Source organism: Eulemur rufifrons, chromosome 17, assembly GCF_041146395.1.
Source record: "Eulemur rufifrons isolate Redbay chromosome 17, OSU_ERuf_1, whole genome shotgun sequence".
Lineage (NCBI taxonomy): Eukaryota > Metazoa > Chordata > Mammalia > Primates > Lemuridae > Eulemur > Eulemur rufifrons.
Window position 1 is genome coordinate 68,674,906 of NC_090999.1, and position 23,240 is coordinate 68,698,145.

A 23,240-nucleotide genomic window follows, 5' to 3' on the forward strand; every position below is an offset into this window, starting at 1 on the left:
CTTACATATAAATAGTGGAGATTTATGCTCTCCCTCCTTGACGATGAAATATCTACATAAATTATTTGGAGCTCTTTTGCAAGAGATATTTGTCTCTTTTCTCCCATTTATTTATTTATTCATTTACATATTTATATCACTATAAGCTCAGGTATATTTGTTGTATACTTTGACTTATAATCTAATACTATTTATTTATTTTATTGTTCAAATACATTCAGCTTTAGTCCTTCAGAGCTCTCTCAATTGCCTTCCATGTTCCTTTAATATAACCCCCCAATGTAGGCTTTTTCCCCCACACTTACTTTCTGGCACTACAAGATGCTCCAGGCTCAGCTTGTATATTCTCTACCCCAGTCCTAGATTCAGCCATTTCTCTAAGGATCTCTGGTTCCTTTTGTTGGACAATAGTATTAGAAACCAAGATACGGTGCTCACTTCAGCAACACATATGCTAAAATTGGGAAGATATGGGGAAGATTAACATGGCCCCTGCACAAGGGTGACATGCAAATTCATGAAGTGTTCCATATTTTTATTCTTCTAAGGGAAGTATCTCAAGAATAGAAAAACAAACACCACATGTACTCACTAATAATTTGGAAATAATTGATGTGCACATGCAGGCACAGAAAGAAGTAAAAATCATTGGAAATCAAGAAGGGGGGGCAATGGGGGAAGGGAGGGGTAAAAGCCTATCTAACAGACACAATGAGCAATATTCAGGTGATGGGCACATTTATAGTTCTAACTAAAGCATTTTAAAGCTATCCACGTAACAAAAACATTTGTACCCCCTTAATATTTTGAAATAATTTTTTTAATCCTGTATTCTGAAACCTTGCTATATTGCCTTATTATTTCCTGGAGAGTTTTTTTTTTTTTTCTTTCATATTTTGGGGGACATTTTCCATAGACAATCATATCATCTATAAACAAAGACAGTTATTTCTTGCTTCTCCTTCTGTACACATTTCCTTTTCATATCTTATTTCATTACCCAATATTTGTAATACTAGGTCAAATAGCAGTAGCAAGAGGGGACATTTTTGCTTCTTTCCAATGTAATGGGGAATCATCCAGTTTCTCACCATTATGTACATATTAGCTATAGAGTTTTTCTAGATATTCTTTATCAGCTAAGGAGTCCTCTATTCCTAGTTTGCTGAGAGTTTTTTAAAATCATGAATGATGCAATATTTTTGTATCATTTGATATGATTATATGTTTTTATTGTTTATTTTGTTGATTTAGTGTATTGCAATTCTTAAATTTTGAATATTGTATCTGCCTTGCATATATGGAATAAATCCCACCTGCTCATGTTATATATATGATTTGAGTTCCTAATATGTTTTGAGGATAGCTGTATTTATGTTCATAGTAGATATTGGCCTGTAGCTTTATCGTATTTTAACATATTTATTTGGTTTTAGTATTAGGGTAATGTTCGCCTTGTAGTTAAAAAATATTCTCTCTGCTTTTTTTCTTCTGAAATAAGTTGTTTTATAGTGTAGAATATTCTCTAATACTTTTTTGCTCCCAATAGTGACTTTGTGAAATCTTTCTGAAGCCATATCAGCCTTAAATGAGTTTCTTACTTGTATGTAAAAGTCTAAATTTCAGGGGAGAAATATAATTCTAAGGAAATGAGTATGCATAAGTGTAGTTAAACTATCATTGTATATCTTTCCTGCTGCTGCTATGTGCAAATTTGGTAAAACAGTTGACGTGGCCCTCTCATTATTTGACTAAGCATAAACTCCTTGATAATGCCTTTTAAATGTGTCTTTTTTATTTTCAAATCCATTGGAATAAAATGGGAATTCAAACTTTGGTTTATTCTTTATCACACTACAGATTTAAAAATATTAAAACAGTTTTAGGAAACTTAGGAAACACAAAAATGGAACCAAATTTTCACTTCATTATAATATGATGAATGTTCTTCTGTACCACTTTCATTCCCAACATCACCATACTATTTTATTTAGTCATAAAAATATTGACAATTTCTTAAAATTATGAGAATTCTTTTTTTCCCTCTTTTATAGGGAATTGACCAATCAGTTATTCACTTGGATAAAGTGTTGATTGATGGTAATTGGAAATAATTGCAAATCAACTGTATCTGATCAGTGTAGATTATAAGATGCAAAAACAACAGACACAAAAAGTGGAGAACATACAAGTTTAAGATTGATCTATGCATTCTCTATTATAAAAGTAAAAGAAAAGTCAAATTATAAAGTAATCATTTATTACTAAATGATTATAAATGAGAGAAACTGATAGAGATAATATCATAGAATTTTGGAGGAAGTTATCAGTGACATTCAGCAGTATGTTTTCAATTGGACATTGAAAACGAAAGCAGTTTGCTAAAGAAAGCAGAGTGTTTGGTAGAGAGTTATATCTACAAAGTAAAGAAAATTTTTGAGAAATTTAAAGATCACGTCTTGAATATTTAAAAACCCTTAAAAAGACTCTTTAATATAAGCATTATAACAATGCTTCTAGATGGAAGAAAAGAAAGGACAGAAGTGTGTTTTGTGGACTAATAGATGGAACAATGCCCCAGAGGAATTTGAAAGATAGAATACCAAAAATTAGGAGACAAATTTAGTTTTAAATGAAGTTTTGACTCATGTTTCTGAGAATAAATGCGGAGAAAGGAAAGAATAGATTAAAGTTTGCAAGAATTTAAAGATGAAGAAAAGAAATGCTGGTCAGATGGATATTGACCTCGGTTAAAGAAGGAGAGGGTTTTTTCTCCTGAAGCCAAAGAAATTGGAGATGAAAAATGTAGCATTGTGCAAGCCATCTGATCTTTGACAAAGCAGACAACAATATACACTGGGGAAAAGAATCCTTATTCAATAAATGGTGCTCGAAAAATTGTATGGCCACATGTAGAATATTTAGCAGTTTAAACAACAACAACAACAACAACAACAAAAGAACAACTGAAGATATTTACAACCTTTTCTAATAATGGAGTTTCTTTGATAATAGGGAGCTTGAATTCAGAATAGATAATAAAATTTCATGGCAACATGAGTAGTTAAATAGTGAGAGCAAAGAATTGTTTAAAAAAATCATAATTTTGGCAGGGCGCGGTGGCTCACGCCTATAATCCTAGCACTCTGGGAGGCCGAGGTGGGCGGATCGTTTGAGCTCAGGAGTTCGAGACCAGCCTGAGCAAGAGCGAGACCTCATCTCTACTAAAAATAGAAAGAAATTATATGGACAGCTAAAAATATATATAGAAAAAATTAGCCGGGCATGGTGGTGCATGCCTGTAGTCCCAGCTACTCAGGAGGCTGAGACAGGAGGATTGCTTGAGCTCAGGAGTTTGAGGTTGCTGTGAGCTAGGCTGACGCCACGGCACTCACTCTAGCCTGGGCAACAGAGTGAGACTCTGTCTCAAAAAAAAAAAAAAAATCATAATTTTGTATTGACAAGGCTGAAAGACAAAATTACAATAAAATAACTTAAGCTAGATTACTAGAAAGAGTATATTTATATCACTGACCAGATATAGATCACATAAAGAGATAAGTGAAACATAGAAGATTTTAAAAGATTAAGAGAATGGAGAATATTTAATTGAATTGAATTCATGATGACTACTGAAAATAGGTAGGCAATAAATGAAGAGTTATAACAGCAGGGAGAAATGTAGGTGGTGGTTTTCATTAAGAAGAAACTCAAAGATTAATTTCTTAACAGTATATTAATTAGGGTAGTATATGTGATAATATTGTGGTAAATTCCTTAATCTTGGTTGCTTAATTGTCAAATTTATTTCCTGCTCATATTACAACTCTGACATGGTCTCTTTAAGCCTCCTTTCATTTTGTGAGTCTGTATTCTTCAACTCATCGTGCTAGTCGCTAGTCCGGAAAAAGAGAAAAGAGAATGGAAGATCACAGACACAGTTTTACCACCAGAGCTAAAAGTAATATGCATCACTTCTGCTAATGTTCCCCTGGCCAGATTCCATTAAAAATGGCCCCAACTAATGTATGAGAAGCTGGGAAATGTAATCTTCTTCTCTGCCTGTGAAAGGGAAATAGGTGTTGTGAATATATATCTAGGCTCTTCCATTCGAGAAAACATTCATAAAACAACTTTTGGTGTTAGTTTAATTGGAATGACAATTTAAATCATTATTAGAAAGTGAACCAAGTAACATAGAGATTGGAAAATTAAATAAGTTTCTATGAATGTGGAAAAAGTCACTGAGTGCTACAAAACAGGATAATCAGAAAAGGAAAATTTTCTAAAGATTTACTCAAATTTAATTACAGCTTGAATAGATCAATGGATCTAAGGGAGGAATATCTTTCGTATATTAGTCAAATGGTATAACTTTCTCAGTATAAGTTTGGGCACATGTATTTTTATAATAACATCCTTCACAGATTTGCCTAGCACTGCAATCATATATTAACATTTTCCATGTTTATGAATGCTATTATAAAGTTTAAATATATGTTGTCATTTTATTTAAATAATATCCACCAAATGCCTGAAAGAAAAAAATAGTCATTGAAGATAAAAACAATGAGGCCCTTGCCTCAGGAATTTAAAATCTAGTGTGGTGTCAACATAGACATTTCTTTTAAAAAGGAATATATTATGATAATTCCCTAATGGGAGATATGAAAAGTACAGTTGCAATGACCATATTAGAAAAAGCACCCTTAAATTAAGAGATGGTAATATGTAATAGTTACAGACATATGCTTTACAGTCAGGCACACCAAGGCACAATTTTTGCCTCTGCTGCTAACTTGGCTGTGTGATTTGGGGCAAGATACTTAATCTCCCTGGATTTTAGTTTCTTCATCACTAATTAGAAAAAAAATGGGGCCAGGACTGGTGGCTCATGCCTGTAATCCTAGCAGCACTTTGGGAGGCTGAGGTGGGAGGATTGCTTGAACTCAGAAGTTGGAGACCAGTCTAAGAAAAAGGGAGACCTCTGTCTCTACTAAAAATAGAACAATTAACTGGACATGGTGGCACATGCCTGTAGTCCCAGCTACTTGGGAGGCTGAGGCAGGAGGATCTCTCGAGCCCAGGAGTTTGAGGTTCTGTGAGCTAGGCTGATGCCACGGAACTCTACTCAGGGCAATAGAGTAAGACTGTGTCTCAAAAAAATAAATAAATAAATAAAAATAAAAGTAAAGTAAGTGCGGGGAGTTAGCTACGCTCTCCGCAAAGAGGTCCTTTTCTCTTTGTTCCAATCAGGTCTCTAAGTTGACTATGCCAGTTTGCAGGGAGTTAGCTATGCTCCCTGCAAAGAGGTTTTTACTTTCGATCAGGTCTCTCAGGCAGGGGTCATTGCAAAGAATGAAAAATATAGTAGGAAACAGAAATAAAAAAATAAACTAATGGCAATAATAATACACAGAGTCAAAGATATAGTTTATAAAGTAAAAGTTTATGAAAATAGATAAAGGAGGGTATCCAGATGGAAATATTTTACCTGCATAAAATATCTCCCCAACTACTACTCCACACAGGTATTATATAGGGTACATACAGTCTCCGGTTGCCAAGGGCAATGGGATTTTCATACTAACAGGCAGTTTGCTTTAGGGTCAAAGTTCCCTAAAAGGCTACTACAGATCCTTTAACTAGCTCTAACTAGGGGAACAATGAGTTATAAAATCGTCTTGGGGCAAACTTCTAAGTTTTATGAGAAGTCTATTACTTTAGCAACAAACAGAGACATCTTGGCTCCGGTGATTGTGTTCTTGGAGACAGAGATGATCCCAGAAGTCAACACGGGCTGTGCTTTGTGTTAATTACTTTAACCACATGGTTCTATCTGGGCCCGGCTTGGGCATTAGCATAACTATAACATCAGCTCTCATCTCCGGGGGTCTACCTGTCAGCTCCGGCAACCTTTTGATTCTAAGGAAAAGGCCTGCCTTGTCTTTCAAAACAGGTGAGAACCAAAGGCCTGGTTTACAGCTGTCTCTTTGAAGTGTACCTTCTACTGACCAGCAAGACGCACTCCTGAGATGAGGCAGCTTTTGAACTAACACATTTATTTTTTCTTTAAGGCAAAGCCTTATTTGACTTCTGAAATCAAATCTTGTCTCCAGAAATACAGGGGGCATTTCTATAACTTAGTATTCTTAGGCTCAACAAGAAAGAAAGAAAATAAAAATGATTATACCAGTGATATTGGGAAGATTCCATTTAAAAATGTGTTTAATAAATGTGAGACACAATTTATAAAGCCCTACCAGGAAAAATCGGGACAGAATTTAAAAAATCTATTCAGCTAACCTTTAAAATTTGAGTAGAAGTATCCCAGGCAGGTAAGTGGAGAGAAATACCCAAGGAGAAGGAAATTATATGCAAGAGAAAGAAATATGCAATTGCAGGGTGAATTTTCATATCCACATGTGGTTTGGATAGCCATGAAACCAGACATATAGGTGGGGTCCAAATTGAAAAGGCCCAAATACAACAATCTAACTATGGAGGGGAGGTGATCACTGAAAATTTATGATCAGTTGGAGAGATGTGGTTATATTTATACATTAAAGTTATCACTTTTACTGCAACATTAAAAATAGAAATGTGAGGGGAAACCTGAAAGAAGGAAAAACATTACTTAATAAGACAACAAAGTCTAAGCCACACATAATGGTAATTAGAAATGTGATAGAAGATGGAAGAAGTAGAACTGGAGAGGTAGGCACACATTTTAAACTTTTTATAGAGATGTAATTAATAGCGACTGTTTGGATGGGGGATGTGAATGAGGAGACTCTGTCTAGGGCTCTCAGGTTTCTCAGGTGGGTTAGTGACACTATTAACTATTACTAGAATGCTGAACAGAGAAGGAATAAGTTTGGCATACAAATATACAGTGAGATAAGGTTGGGATATATTGAATTTAAGTACCCTATAAGATATCCAGGGATAGGGTATAAGACATCACGTACAACAATTTAGATATCAGAAGGCAAATCTAGACTGTATAGATAGATTAGTGAGCTCCACGGTGTTGTTTGGAGTCATGGGTTACAGACAGAGATGAGTGGGAAGAGGGCCGACAGCACAGCTTTGGGGTAATCAACATATAAGGAGTGAGCACAAGGCAAACACATGTAGATTAAGAAACTGTGACAAACACAACTGAAAATGATAATACCTGAGGAAAAGAATTAGTTACAGCAGTAACTTATGTGAAATGCAGATTCCTAGACTCTACCAAACACTTATCGAATGGCAATCTCTGAGGCTTTGTAAAGTTGCATTGTAAAAATTCAATATACATAGTCTATACTGTGAAACACTACTGAGGGAGATACAGTCTCGTAATGAATTGAGGGTGTGAGGTAGATGAGGAAATGAAGATATTGAATAAAATTGACATACTCATAATAAGACTTGGCAGTGGAATAAAAGAAACAGAAATTGTAGGGAGTGTGGGAAAAAATACGTGTTAAACATAAAGAGATAAATGCAGGAAATAGGTAATAGAAAAAATTAGCTCAAGGAACCACCAACAGTGACATCTTAAGCGAATTACCTTACCTGTCTATGTTTCAGTATCTCCATTTATACAATAGAGAAAATAAAAGCACCTACTTCTTAAGGAGTTTGGTAGAATTAAATAAAATGATCTACAAAAGACTTGGTACAAACTGGCTGCATGAAAGCACCAAATGAATATTAGATGTTTTATTAATGTTTCTTCAGTTTCTAAGATGGGCCTGCTCTAGGAATGGGTAAGAAATCCAAAAGTCAACATCCATCCTTCGTGTATCTCAAACATACACTAACTAGAAGGAAAATACAGTATACTTACAAATAAGTAAATCTGTACATTTATTTTTCTTTCAGTAGAATCCTATTCTTAATAATCCTGTAAAGCATTTGAGAACAGCAAATCCAACATTTTTCGGCTACGATTCCCAGAAGAAAATCCCCAGCAGCAATATCCATAGCTCTTAAACTTAGAAGAAACATTTTTTCTTATATTTGGGGAAAACATCTTCTTTCTATGCTCTCGAAATATACCTTATTGGTAGAAGTGTCCATTTTTCAGTAGTTAAATTTTCATACATTGGTTGATTGCCAGAAATGTAAATGTTTAAACACTTGGATTTACATTGTTCTATCTGTTATTCCAATCTGTGAACAAGCCCCTGAGGAAAAACTCATTGTGAAAGTTTCTCAGTTATAACTAAGACAAAACATGTGACAGTAGTTACCTCTACGAGCACACCCAGGTAGACGGAGATTTAATTCCAGAGTGAACAACAGGTAACATCGTACTTGGAAATTGGTAACATGCTTCTAATGGTAATATTGCAAAGCTTTTTCTTCCCCCTGCTGCTGCATTGTTGGTTAATGCCTTTCCAGCAGGCATATATTTATAAATGCACAGTATGTGCTTAACATCCAGGAGTAAAAACAAGTATCTGATCCTTACCAATGAGCATTCCAGATAAGCACACATTCTGATTTATACTTGGGTTTGATATTTAATTAGGTGAATAGTCATGTTTACTCTCTCATAAATAGTATTTAATGACTTACTATGTAAATAAAATATGTTGGTTCTTACCAAGTGCTTTAGCTATATAATATTTGCTTAATAATAAACTCTTGGATGACTTTAAAACAATATTTTATTTGCATGATTGCACTTACTTTACAATGTATCAGCTTCATGTTATAAAATATTATTATACTATTATAAAACAATTACTTGTGAGTTAAATTCAACAATAGCAACAACAAACAAGGCAAAATATTTTTTTCACAGTGTACTATTATGTTTATACATTGAGCATGGAAAAAATTTTGGAATGTTTTTTGGTCTCTAGCATTTAGAAAAACAAATGTTTTAAAGAAAATAATGTGTCAACTATTCTAAATCAGTCACATTAAAATTTGAGTGAGATGCTGCCATGTCTCCAAAAGAAGTACATTTTTAATGACAAATGAGAGACAAGTCATGGTGGTTGCCTCTTTATGATGATTATCCTAGGAGTTCTTTGAGCTTCTTCTACCTGGATATCTAAATTTCCAGGTTCTAAACTTCCTAGCAAGACCTAGGAAGTTTTCCTCAATGATTCCATGAAATAGATTTTTCAATCCTTATGTATTTTCTTCTTCACTCCCAAGGATGTCTATAATTCTTATGTTAGATCTTTATACCTAATCCCATATTTTTTTAGGCTTTGTTTTTTTACTATTTTTTCTCTGATCCTTACCTTTGACTGACTTGTTTATTTCAAAATGTGCATCTGAGAATCTTTCCTCTGCCTGATCTAGTCTATTCTTAACACTTTCCACTGTTTTTTTTGTATTTCATTGGGTGAGTTTTTCGTTTCCATTAAGTTCTTTCGATTTTTTAAATAATTTATTTCTGTAGTGAATTTTTCATTCATTTCTTGTATTATTTTTGTGGTCTGTTTGTGTTGGCATTCTATTTTCTCTTGTATTTCATTGAGCTTCCTTATAATCCATATTTGGAATTCTTTATCAGTCATGTCAGTATTTTCATTTTGGTTGGTATCCACTGGTAAGGAGCTATTGTTTTCTTTTGGGGGTGTCCTTTTGCTCTGATTTTTTATATTTTCAGAGTTCTTTCAAGGATTACTTTTCATCTGGCCTCTCAGTTGAATCCTAGGGGTACTAGGGCCTGTCTCTAGGTCCCTGAAGATCGATTCCTGACTGTGACAGGGAGAGTGCTGGTCCTGAGTTGCCTATGGGGTGCCTGAGTAGGTTTGATGAGCCTCTTGGGCTGCTTCTGACCTGCTGTCTTTGCCTCTTCCCAGCAGTATGAATGGCGTTGGGTCCCTCAGCTTAATATCCAAGATGCCAGGTGGTACTTGTGAGCACAAATCAGCTTCACCTTGTTTGCTTGTGTTGGAAGGTGGTATACCTTGCTATAGAGTTATTCCCCCCTGTCATTGCTTGATGTCTGTGTGGAAGAGCCAGCTGCCAAGATGTTCTTTCATGCCCATGGTCAGTTCTGGTCTCTCAGGTGGGGCACACAAATTGTCCAAGCTTTAGGAGGTACCCTGTAGCTCTCTGGGGTTGCTTGTTTTCTACTCCCATTGAGGTGGAGGAGAAGCAAAGCAGATAATGGCTAAATTGCAAGAGCCTAAAAGGCTTTGCAAAGCCTCGGCAGGGCTCAGCAGTTGCTTTTCCAGCCACTAGGGGAAGCTGTTGGTATGAAATAGGTTCCTGCTCTTTTGCCCAGGCTTGAGCACAGTGGCTCAATCACAGCTCACTGCTGCCTCCATCTCCTGGGCTCAATTTATCCTCCTGCGTTAACCTCCTGGGATTACAGGTGTGAGCCACTGCTTTTGACCATTTTAACCTTTTTAAAGTGTACAGTTCAGTGGCATTAAGTACATTCACATTGTTTTGCTAGTTTCAGTTTTAAGGGCTAAATACACTCAAAATTACTTTTTGCTTCTCAAAACACGTATGCTGTTGAGAAAGAGAGATCTGACTAAACTAGTTATGCTTCAGAGATAAATATTTTAATGCTAAAAAGGAATTGGATAGAGATATTGGTTGCTAAGCAGGAGGAATTGCTTTTATTCCTTAAAATAGGGTGAAACTAGGGATCTTGGGCTTAATGCCATATAAATCCATTAGTAAGAATGATAATATTTTGGTTGTCTACTTGTTAACACTTTTATCTTATTCTCAAATTGTTTCTGAACTTGAGGAAAGCAAGCACTGCTATTTTTTTCTATAATCCTTCCTCTAGTTTTAGAATAATATGCCATTACTAACCCCCTTAAAATGGATATGAAGATAGTATTGCCATATTATGAAATTGAAAGCATGTGTGCTTAACAATAACCTCCTTTATTGCTTACATGAAAACTTGATTTCCCCAAATTAAGCTGTTCTTTGCAAAATCAGCATAATTCAAATGGGCTGAAGGCTAAGGATAAAATTTTAAAAAAGAAAAAATTAGTAGTTTAATCAATGAATATTTGTATCCATGATATTTAAGAATATGTGTTATTTAATTGGAAAACTAACCTAGGTGCTGACTAAAGATTGATGAAAGATGTTGCTGACTCTTGAAAAGGTATACATTCAGTGAAGTGCCATACAATTCATGTTTTAGAACATTGTATCTACAATCATCACCTTTCTAAGAAAAATAGCTTATACATTATATGTATTTTATAGGTGCAATTCAATTTTCCTGGGAAAAATAGAAATATCACCATGCCATACATTTAATTGTTTTTGCTCTCTTCTATATTTATAGTAACTCATCAAATTAACAGTTTAAGTTTTATTCTTCCAAAGTGCACTCACTCACTATCAAGAAAATCAGGTCAAATTGATGATATATATGTATACATATATGTATCTATTTGTCACATTTATGTAAAGTGGTATAATAGGAATTTGTATTAATGTTTAATTCACTCTGGAAGTTCTAAAATTCTTTGACACAACTGCTCGTTGCAAGTTGAATAAAATGCCCATTTGCTCATTGGTTCCTCTGAGATTTTGAGACATACATTTTTCAATCTATTAAGGACATTTTTTATTACCCACAGTGTAAGTAATCTTCAGTAAAATGACTGTATCTCTAGGTAAAACATATTAAAACTGTCAACCATCTTAAACATATTAACTGCAGAATGGATTTCTACTATTACTGCTGAATACTGCTTCCAGAACATATGTCCACATGGTATTTCCTTAGAGACATCTTGTTGAAAGATTGTCTGATTCTGATCCATATTTAGGCTGACATTCTCATTATTCCAAATGGGAAAGTGTCAGCAATTACAGTTCATTCACTGAGTGGCAGGCACTGTTGATATTTATAGATTTCCTTTCTCAGTGTCTTTCCTGGTTCATCATTGCCAGGTTTTTTTTTTTTTTTTTTTTTTTTTTTAACAGAGTTTTGGCCTCAAATCCAAAAAATCCCTTTGTCATTCTGGAGGCCAATAGGAAGGGGCATGATATGAAAGGAAGGAGAGACTTAAACAGAGGGACTAGTATTATTACTATTTAGCAGCCCTAGCCCACAATGAAATCAGAGATAGCTGAAATTTTTCTCTTGTCCGTCTCTTTTCTTATATCAGTTTTCTGTTCATACAATTTTCCAGCCTCTTTAGCTGCTGATCTCCAGAGATGCAGAGACATTGCACTACAGTTGCTATATATCTTCCCTGAGAAAGACTTATTTTCCATTCATCTTATGTTTCTCTTCACTTATCAGAAAAATAATAATAATTATGTAATTACAGTATACTCTCCTTTATCAGCTAATGTGACTTATTTCATGTGGATGTACTAATTTGAAGTAATAAATTTTACCACATTGTGGCAATCTTAACATGCTTTCTTCTCTGGCAAAGGGAAATTTCATCCCTACCTTATCAGAAATTGAGTCCAAGGTATTCTTGCTTCATGTTACATCTCAATCCCTTTCTATTTTGACTGTTGGTGCCTGTTTTTTTTTTTTTAATTTCAGCATATTATAGGGTTACAAATGTTTAGGTTACATATATTACACTTGCCCCACCCAAGTTAGAGCTTCAAGAGTGTCCATTCCCCAGATGGTGTGCATCTCACCCATTAGGTATGTATATACCCATCCCCTTCTCCTCATTCCCATCTGCCCGACACCCGATGAATGTTATTACTATATGTGCACTTAAGTGTCAATCAATTAATACCAATTTGATGGTGAGTACATGTAATGCCTGTTTTTCCATTCTTGTGATACTTCACTTAGTAGAATGGGCTCCAGCTCTATCCAGGATAATACAAGAAGTGCTAGATAACCATTGTTTTTTGTGGCTGAGTAAAACTCCATGGTCTACATATACCACATTTTATTAATCCACTCATGTATTGATGGGCATGTGGGTTGTTTCCACATCTTTCCAATTGTGAATTGTGCTGCTATAAACATTCTGGAGTTACCATTGTTATCAGTCAAGTATTGTGACTTTAAATTAAAATGTACAGATATTTTAAATAATTATAATAAATATAATTATATCCTTAATAAAATTACATAAGTTAAAATGGATTATAGAAAGTATAAATTAAAATGGATAAAATGAATACAGGGAGGGAATAATAATAGAGATTATCTTGAGATAATAGGATTATAATTGGTTTTTCAGATTATGTATAGAGAATGCAATGTTTTTGTAATCAGAGTAAAAACTGCTGTTTTTATCCATGTTTTGGAGTTCACATTGCGAACAAATTGTAAACTTTAAAATGTCTTGATCATTAAATACTTATTTGGATTGAGTGACACAGACATAAAAAATTCTAAGTTTATTTATTATAGTGTTTCTTTAATATACATGAACTATATCATTTGCTCTCAGGGTATTTACACTATTAGAATAGTGTATATAGAACAAATGCATTGCCTAAGACATGATTTAATATAACACATTCACGAATAGTTAGGTCTCTGCTGCACACCATTCCATTGAGGCAATTTGTTGGCTTCACTTTTATTTGACTTATTTTCTGCTGCTATAGGCATTTTTCACCTTCTGCAGAGAAAGAACCTTTTCTCTGTTAAAGTTCACTACCATTCAGAAAGATATTAGCTTTAAAGGGAAGTTGCAAAAGCAGGATAAGAACCTTTTAAATTAATATGTTAATAGATGAGTCTGAACTGAGTCATCTTCTGATATGCTTGCTGAAGAAAAAAGTTCAACTGAGTGAATTTTTGAATTCATTCATTGTGCAAGAAGCCACACTCATCTTCAACTAGTCTGAATTTTTACCGTCCTATTTTTCGGTTGGAAGATGTGTATAAGTACACCATATTTTCTTCATTAAAATATATTTTTAAACATGATTAAGATATTTTAACATTCTGAGAAAATTTGTCTTGTAATAAGTTCCTATTGAATTTTCAGGCTCTGCTGGTGTTACAGTTATGACACTGCACATTGTGGATTGTAAAGAACACTTTTTGTCAGTTGTTGAAAATAATTTTAGGCCATAATATAATGATAGATTATTTAATTTTATATAAAATTAATTTCTTAGTGATTAGATCATTTTATGATCTTGAAAATGAATTGCTATTTGGCACAACAGAACAAATTCAGGCATATGCATATGTCTGTTAATTTTGAATTTAAATTATATCAGGCTTTTCTTTATAGAGCCTGAATACTATAGTACTAAAGTCTTTTATATTAGCAAAAAATTTTGCAAAAAGTCCTTTAAAAATGCCTTAAAATGTCATACTTTTCTCAATTCAAGGTGATAAGACTCAAATCAATACAGAGATATCCCTGTTTAGATATGAGAGAATTACTTCATATGGAATGTATGTGAGCCAAACCAAATGAGGCTTAAGGCAAGAATTTTTTTTAGCTGGGCTTGTTTTGTTTTGAAAATATCAGTTTCCAGTCATATATGTTTAGCATACTAGAGCAACTATGGTGTGAAAAGAGAAAAAGGATAAAGAGTGTTCTACACGTCATGGGCAACTCACCACCTTCCTTGACTAGCAGATACAAGAATTACCACTAAGATAAGTTGCCCAAGGTATCATTACTTGTCTAGTGTGTCTGTGGGAACTGCTTTTCTATAGAATATAGTTTATTTACAGTATTAAATATTTACCTTTCATAATTACATCAAGTGTGAAAGTAATATCAAAATAGATAATGTATCAAATAATTAATATGTATAGAAAGGAGAATAAACAGTAAGCCTGTTAGATTAAGATAACATCATTATATATATCTATAAATTTAAATATTATAGCAATGCCTTTTTAAGACATGATCAAAATAATCTAGCTGATGATTTTATCAAACACAATTTGATAAAGGGGTTGTTTAAAATAACTAATTATAGGAATTTCTATCCTTGAAAAAAATGTAGTAACTAGATACATTAATCACGTTCATTCCTAGAATCAAGTTAAAAATAGCTTTCTCATCAGATAAAAATTTGAATGTCTATGTAACATTACTAAATAAAGCATCCTTTCCTTTCAAGCTGCAGGATGTTACTTTTTATACTTTTTTGCACCCACTATATATAAGCTACACAAACGTCTATCTCAGAGAGAAAAAATTTTTTTCCTCCGTGAAACACAGTTTTTCTCCCCATCTTCTTTCTAATGTCTGTCCTTTTTATTTTTCTTATCAGTTATTGATAACCATATTCTGCTCGTAATAAATTAATGGTCTAAATAACTAAGCTAAACTGTAATTGCTGTGATAATTATATTTACTATTATTTCTTAAATTATGTTTATTTTATGACCCAACTGATGATATTATAAAACTCAAAATGCTTGAAAAACTTTAAGTGCAACTATTATATACAAAATGAGGTAATTATTAAGAAATTTATAAAATAATTTCAAGTTATCAGGCAAAATAGCACCAGAATTAAGAGAGAGATACTGTAAGAATTCTAGAAGAAAATGTTGGAAAACTATTATAAACATTGGCCTAGGCAAAGAATTTATGAAAAAGACCCCAAAGGCATTCACAGAAAGAACATCAAAAATAAAGAAATGGACACGCTCGAAGCTCAGACTCGGGGGGATGGGAGGGGAATGGGCAATATATATAACCTGAACTTTTGTACCCCCATAATAAGCTGAAATAAAATAAAGAAATAAATAAAACATATTATAATAAAAATTGTATGATATTTGCAGAATAAAATAAAATGTATCATAAAACAACAAAAAAATAAATGAGAAATGAGACATGATCAAATTAAAAAGCTTCTGCACAGCCAAGGAAACTATCACGAGTGCAAACAGACAACCTACAGAATGGGAGAAAATATTCGCATGCTACATATCCGATAAAGGGCTCATTACTAGAATCTATATAGAACTCAGGAAAATCAGCAAGAAAAAATCAAACAACCCCATCAATAAATGGGGAAAGGAAATGAACATAAACTTTTCAAAAGAACATAGACTTATGGCCAAACAAACATATGAAAAAATGCTCAACATCTCTAATCATCAGGGAAATGCAAATCAAAACCACAATGAGATATCACTTAACTCCAGTGAGAATGGCCTTTATCAAAAAGTCCCAAAACAATAAATGTTGGCATGGATGAGGAGAGAGAGAAACACTCATACACTGCTGATGGGACTGCAAACTAGTACAACCTCTGTGGAAAGTAATATGGAGATACCTCAAAGAGCTACAAGTAGAACTACCATTTGATCCAGCAATCCCATTACTGGGCATCTACCCAAAGGAACAAAAGGCAGTCTATAAAAAAGGCATGTGCACTAGAATGTTTATAACAACACAATTAACAATTACAAAGATGTGGAAACAACCCAAGTGCCCATCAATACATGAGTGGATTAATAAATTGCACATATAGTAATAACATTCATCCAGTGTTGGGCAGATGGGAGGGGGGAGGAGGGGATGGGTATAATCACCCCTAATGGATGTCGTGCGCACCGTCTGGGGGATGGACATGCTTGAACCTCTGACTTGGGTGGGGAAAAGGCAATATATGTAATCTAAATATCTGTACCCCCGTAATATGCTGAAATAAAAAAATTAAATAGAAAGAATTCAGAGAGATATCAGGGATTATGAATTGCTATTTGATTTTTTTTCATTACATTCTGACATCATTTTTCTGACATAATGTGAAAAAAGTAATCAGTTTTTTCCTCTCACTTTTTTGCTTACCTGTCAAAAAATTTAAGCTAAAATTTGAGTCAACATTGTAATGATATAGTACTATAGGACTTGCAAATCTGCATTTGAAGCTTCTTATTTTTTATTCCTAGCCTACCTATATTTACATTTATTTGAAGTGGTTTTTCATTTATTTTGTATGTTTCTTTGCTACCTTAATTGAAATCCTTAAAACCAGATGAGTTTCAGAACACAGATTACTTTTATATTGGAATAAAATTTGGAACATCTTTCAAATATTCACAACTCATAACCAACTACATCAATATTTCTGCAACACAATATATGAATACACATTAGATTAAATTTACATGCATTTTAGTGAGGTTTTATAATCAGATCAATGGTGGCCTGTTGATCTTCAGAAATTTTTGATTTTAAGATTTCTGGTAGGGACTTACAGTTGTTTTTCTGAAAAGTTTATATTTAAATTGAGTCACCACATGAAAAAAATAAGCAACAGTCAATGAGCTAGAAGATTAGAATCTTCAAAGTAATATAATGATCAATCCTTTTACAAAAAAACTGCAGGGTAAAGCAAATATTTCTTTTCTAGTCTCTCTTTGTTATTAGAGCATTACTATTCTCAAGGTATCTACAATAATGTTTCAAATTCAAATACTTGCTTTCTAGGGTGAGTCAGGTACCATAAAATTCATGAAGTTGTCAGATGGTCAGATTTGATGAAATAGAAAGGGGTCGAGAATTGGAATTGAAGATGGGTGCCTGGTCTAAAGGCATTCACACTGTGTTCCTCACTTTGTTTCTGTCTTTCAAAACACACACACACACATACACTCTCACACACGCAGAGTCAGAAAAACACATAATCATAAAAAATGGAATAGAATTAATTATGGAAGGCTTAATACTTAAGTCGTATTTCATATTTAGCTTACTTGTTACTACTTATATTTACTTCTCTAAAAAATTGTATCTAACCTATTATTTATTCATTGATTCAGGCTTTCAACAAATAGTATTACATTTCTACTTATTAAAAATGAGTATAAAACTCTAGAGAAATAGAAATGAATGAATTTCGTGACTTAAAGATGAACTAACAATACACAATTACTAAGCAGAGGTGAGAACATGGGGCTACAGAATTCCAAAGGATGTGCACCTATCTTAGTCAAAGTATACTGGGAAGACATTCAAACCTTTGGCTGGAAGGAAGAGTAAAAACTAGTCAAGCAATGAATAGGGCAAAGGCCTCCACGTAGATGAAAGATTATGAAAACATGCACCAAATGTAAAGGTACAGGTGTAACTCAGGAACTGAGGAGAATTCCTTATATTAAGAGCCTGGGGTAAAAATTTATCTCTTATTTTAAATAATCAGAGCAAGAATATTACTACCTCCATTGTTGAAGATGTTTAAATTTTTCTCAACTCCACATTGTATTTCACCCCTTTTTATCAGTTACAAAATTAAGTGTAACTTAAATGTGAATGCTATTGTTTCTGTCTGCTCTAGTTATTTTCCTTTTTCAAAACATTCTTCTCTGAATTCTCTATACTCTGAGACCAAAAACAAACAAACAAACAAACAAAACATCCTCTGATTATATTTGACAAATTTTTGTCAAAGTGAAAGAAAAGAAATAAAAGAATTATAAAGAAAGGGAAAATTGGAGCAAAAAAGCATGTAGCTAGTTTTTTCCTAGACATAATTTCATAGAATAATTCTAATTCCTATTACAAGGAAAAAATGCAATTTGGATTCAGTATTATTTTATCGTACGGATATATTCTAATTTTTAATATAAACCTCATCACATAGTTTAAAACACCAACAATATAAGATACACTCCAAAATGAAACATTTTATTGCTATTTTAAACTGTTATACAATAGCTAAATAGAAGAAATTGAATTAAATGGAACTACATAGTGTCCTGTTTTATTAAAAATCCCTATAAATGGGGCAAAAATATTTGTGTTCCAATTGCATACAATGTTCTGATATGAAAACCATAGCAGAGCAACAATAACTGGAAAAATTCATGAAGAGAAACTTCACACTGACCTGGGTAAGACTGCTAATTTAATTTTATCGTTTCAAGTGAAAGTGACTTGAAACCAAGGGAGACTAATCTGAACAGTAAGCCTAATTGCAAATGCCTCAGTACATTATGCAGATAATAACAGCTCCCGTGTGGATAATAGAAGTTAGCAAGAATACTGAAAATTACACTTTCTTTTGCCATAGTGAAAATGAACCAATATTGCATCTTATCTCCTGATCTCCATACTAAAATAGAAATTGCTTTCCAGGTTTTACTAATTTTACTGACAGGATATTATGTGAAGGCTTTTTTTCTTATGAATTTATTCTGATTAAATTTAAAAGTACACCCAGAAGCAATATTTGAAAGTCATAAAAAATCAGAAAAGGGAAATTCTAGTCATGTACATGTCTATGATTTCACACGGTTTTATCATCAGCATTCATTATGATATATAAAATAAATTGAGACGATGTTTCTTCCAAATAAGCCTATATTAAGCAAAAGATACTCTGCTATTGGACTGCAAAACTGGATGTATCTGAAATTAGCGTGAACTGCTAAACCATACACGTAAAGCTTACACTATTAAATTAAGCACCATAAATGCCATTATGAATAAGCATTGAGAAGTTTAATATTTGCATATAAATTTAAATCATTTTAGTAAATTCTACCTCAAATAAAAATGAGACTTTCAGATCTCCAATAAATAGATTAAAAACCAACTCAGGCACTGAGAGGTTATACAACTACACATTGTGGGAGCCCAAGAGACAACCTTACAACACAGAGCTTCTGATGGCACTACAGTGAGAGGAACACCAGATTCAAGGTCACAAGACTAGAGTATTTGGTTTATTTTCTAAAAGTCACCTTAAGACAATGAAATTTGTGAAGCATCGTTACACTGCTACTTCATTTATGTTATATAAGTAAATGATGTAGGGTGTTTTGCCCTAATTACATTATAAAATGACACAATGGGAAAAATGTGTTTGACTGAAGCACAGTTTAGCCAGATATCCCAGTATAATTCAAGTGTTTCAATGTATTAATACTTTCATATTTAATATGTGAAAAACTACTATACAAAGTACTGGGAATGTTGCAGAGAATAGATACTGTCTCCAACCCAATCCAGTTTACAGTCTGGTAGGGAAGATAGATTATTAAACAATTTTGCAAATAAATATAAGTGCCAACTGCTATGAGAGTGACATGATATTACAAAAGCATGTTGTACATGATTTGATGTAGGCTGGGAGATGAGGCATCACTTCTCAGATGAACTATTGGTGGAGTGTAATTGTATGAAAATGTTTAGATAAATCTATATCTATGATTGTAATGGGAGAGCTGTTCTTGCTATAACTATAAATTTCAATTGCATAATCCAGTATGGCCATTCTTCACAGCAATGTGATTAGCAAAGACCTCAATATGAGGGCATTTTTGTCACCATCACTTTTTTGACTGCCTGAATAAATTAATAAAACATTATGTCCTTAATAAAAAATTGATCTTATATTGTGATATGGTTTGCATGTTTGGCCCCTCCAAATCTCATGTTGAAATTTGATCCCCAGTGTTGGAAGTGGGGCGGAGTGGGAGGTGTCTGGATCTTGCAAGTGGATCCTTTATGAATGGCTTGGTGCCCTCGCTGTGATACTGAGTGAGTTCTCGCTTTATTAGTTCATGGGAGAGCTGGTTGTTTAAAGAAGGATGGCACCATCTCTTCCCTCTTTTTGTTCCTTCTTTTGCCCTGTGACATGCAGGCTCCCCCTTTACCTTCCGCCTTGATTGGAAGATTCCTGAAACCCTTACCAGAAGCAGATGCTAGCACCATGCTCCTTGTATGGTTCCACAGAACTGTGAGTCAATCAAACCTCTTTCCTTTATAAATTACCCAACTTCAGGTATTTTCTTTATAGCAATGCAAAGTGGATTAACACATATTGTTAACGTACTCTCACCCTAAAATTCTCCCTTTCTATAAGCTTTTACATATTCTTTAATTGTTGTTCAGCAACTAAATATTCCATTAGTTTCTTCAATATAGCTATACATAGTTTTTATGTTGAAAAATCTTAAGATAATATTTAGAAGTGAGAGTTATTTTTTGTTTTTTGCTGAAGAAGAAATGTTTGCATGTGTTCTACTATCATTTAGAAAAATATATTTTGGAAAAAATGTACTTTGAAAATGTTGTTTGGGATTAAAACAATTTAGCTTCATAGTAGAAAGCTGGACATTCAAAACACAACTCTCATTCATAGTCAGATTTGACTTTTGGTATGATTTTGGGGTAAACTCAGTTTTGGTTTCTTCATCAATAAAGGAGGAATAAAAATAATTACCTAGCTAAATAAGTCTTGTAAAGATCACAGGATTAATGTAGTTAAATTTTTTGAGTCTAAGATGAAAGGTTTTAGATGAGTGCAAAATATTACTCAGCATGATTGCTGTAGTTAATCTCACATTCAGGTTAATAAATGTCAATTTAGATCAAAGGTTTATTTTGTGCATTTGTGCAGAAATATGAAGGAAATTATTTATCTTCAATATTCTGCTGACAATAATTTTTTTAAGTGTCATGAACTGTTACCAGGGACTGAAAGAAATAGTGTTTGACATTTTCTAACTCTGTATTTTGTGGCATTATGTGCAGCAGATATATTGTTCAAGTAACTCTCAAAATTAAAAGCAGTACTTCTGGATCAAAAGAAAAGAAAAAAGTACCAAGCAAGACAAGAAAAATTTAAGCAATGAGAAATGAAAATTAGGCAATGCAGACAAAAGAGAGCAAGAAAAAAAAATGGCATCATTGGGAAGATTTTAATACAAATTTTAAAATTGCTGCATATCTATCACAGTTTACTTTGAATAATAAAAGCCAAATGAAAGTTCTTCAATTTTCATTAAGATTAGTGAAGATATAAAAAAGAAACACATTTTGAGCGAATATTCATTTTACTTATAAAATGTGTGTTAACACCAGTTTATAATATATTTGGCTTTTAATTTAGCAACAAAAAATCATGTTTTATAATCAACTGTTTGGCTGTAGAACATATGACTCTACCATGTTTTCTCTTTATACTGATTTTAAACATATGGCATATTGCATGCATAGAAATAATGCAACTATAAATGCTGTATAAGACTAACAGAAGTGATTTAATGTGTTCTCAAAGTGGGAAATTCTTGGCCTAAATATCTTCAAATATTATGTCCATAATTAATATATATTTATATTTTCATCGACTTTTGGAAAGAATAGGATTCAGTAATTAGACACAAAAATGAAAAAAATTCCACAATCCCTGTGTGTTCATGCATGTAGTTGAACAACCTGTTGTCCATGTATTTGTATATTTGCCTGTATTGCCACTGGATCAAAAATAAAAGGTCTGTAGCTTATCCCAAACTACATCAGAATCATAAAACTATTATAAAATTTATTAAACTATAAAATTATAACATGAGTGATGAATAATTTTCCTACTAGTAATATTTTTCTTACTTTTAGGCACTATAAGAATCATAAATAAGCAGAAGCTGATAAAGTTTTTTGAGATTTTCAGAAACTGGTGCTTAAGAAATATTACCTTGAATTAATTTGCAAAGAAGTGACTAGCAGAAATAATGACATAATCATAATCAATTTAATTTAAATATCTGGCTACTTTTTTTAAATTTAGTGACAAATATAAATATTCTCAAAGGTTGATTTTTTTTTTTTTTTTTGACAGAGTACAGTGTTGTAAGTAGAGCCTAGAAATAAATAGCCAGTGAGTGTTTTAATGATATGTTAGGCAGTTTATGGAAACATTTATTACTTTACACAACCAAAGACTTGGACAGGGCTTTCAAGATCATCTAGTCTTGTTACTAAAAATATTTCTAAGGAAGAGCCTCTAGGTTGCCATGAAGCTTGGGGGATGTGAGAGATTGGGCTTGGTTCCTTTGCCATCATTCATTCAAACAGATCTGTTCTGAGTTCATTTTTTATATATAGCAATTCCATAAAAAATTTCTTTGGAAGAAATGGCTAAGCTGCTTAACACAGTTTGAAATTCACTGCTCTACACTGTGATATAGAGATGAAGAATTTCTTCTCATTCGAGAGCCAGAGAGCAAAAGTGGTTTTTACGTCATAAAGTTAGCGCTTTGAACATTGAAATCATTAAATCACTCTTTCCCCAGTCCTCAAGACTTCAGTGACACCTGTGCTAGGATCCTCTACCCCTTCCTCACTCTGTGAAAGCCACACTCACCTCCTGTTTTTCTTTTAATAATCCGAGAACGGTCCTGCCTTAAGGACTTTGCCCCGAGTGTTCTCCATTACTTGAATGTTCTTCCCCAGGAAAACCTCATCTCATTCCACAACTTCTTTACATTTTTGCTGCAATGTCACCTTTTCAGTGAGCCCTTCTATTTTATCCTAGTACAATAGGTTGATTGCAAAAATGACCACAATCCTTTCCCTTCTTGTGACAAT

At 33.3% G+C, this 23,240-nt stretch overlaps 1 non-coding gene across 1 annotated transcript; it reads left to right on the forward strand.

Annotated features, from left to right (window-relative positions):
• The first annotated feature begins 430 nt into the window (after nt 1–430).
• LOC138398487 (U6 spliceosomal RNA) lies at nt 431–537 on the forward strand. Its single transcript, XR_011235978.1, has one exon. It is a non-coding gene; the product is annotated as a U6 spliceosomal RNA (small nuclear RNA).
• Nucleotides 538–23,240: the final 22,703 nt, after the last annotated feature.